The sequence below is a fragment of the Octopus bimaculoides genome, chromosome 3 (genome assembly GCF_001194135.2).
Source record: "Octopus bimaculoides isolate UCB-OBI-ISO-001 chromosome 3, ASM119413v2, whole genome shotgun sequence".
Lineage (NCBI taxonomy): Eukaryota > Metazoa > Mollusca > Cephalopoda > Octopoda > Octopodidae > Octopus > Octopus bimaculoides.
This window is the reverse complement of record NC_068983.1, coordinates 92,738,854-92,739,626: the sequence shown is the minus strand read 5'-3', so window position 1 is coordinate 92,739,626 and position 773 is coordinate 92,738,854.

Below are 773 nucleotides of genomic sequence, written 5' to 3'. Positions count from 1 at the left end.
AAATAAAATAAGTACCAGTTGAACACTGGGGTTGATGTAATTGACTTATCCTCTCCCTCAAAATTTGAAACCTATTATTATTATTATTATTATTATTATTATTATTATTATTATTATTATTATTATTGTTGTTAAGGCAGCGATCTGGTAGAATTGTTAGCACGCTGGATGAAATGCTTAGCAGTATTTCACCCATCGCTACGTTCTGAGTTCAAATTCTGCCAAGGTTGACTTTACCTTTCATTCTTTCAAGGTCAATAGAATAAGTAATCAACTCATCCCCTCTCCCAAAATTGCTGCCCTTGTAGCAAAGTTTGAAACCATTATTATTATTATTATTGTTGTTGTTGTTGTTGTTGTTGTTGTTATCATCATCATCATCATCATCATCATCATCATCATCATCATCATTATCATTATCATTATTATTATTATTATTATTAGGGTGACAAGCTGGCAGAATTGTTAGCACACTGGACGAAATGCTTAGTGGTATTTTTGCTTGTCACTATGTTCTGAGATCAAATTCTGTCAAGATCAACTTTACCTTTCATCCCTTCGGGGTCAATAAATTAAGTACCAGTGAAGCACTGGGGTTGTAATCGACTTACCTCTCCCGTCAAATCTTCAGGCCTTGTGCCTTTATCAGAAAGAATACAAATAAAGTGAGTAAGATTATGTGGCAAGAAGGAAACAAAGAAATAATGTGTGTATGTGAGTGTTAGCATCTTGTCTTGACGTCATATGATAGTTGTAAACAAGTGTCACCATCA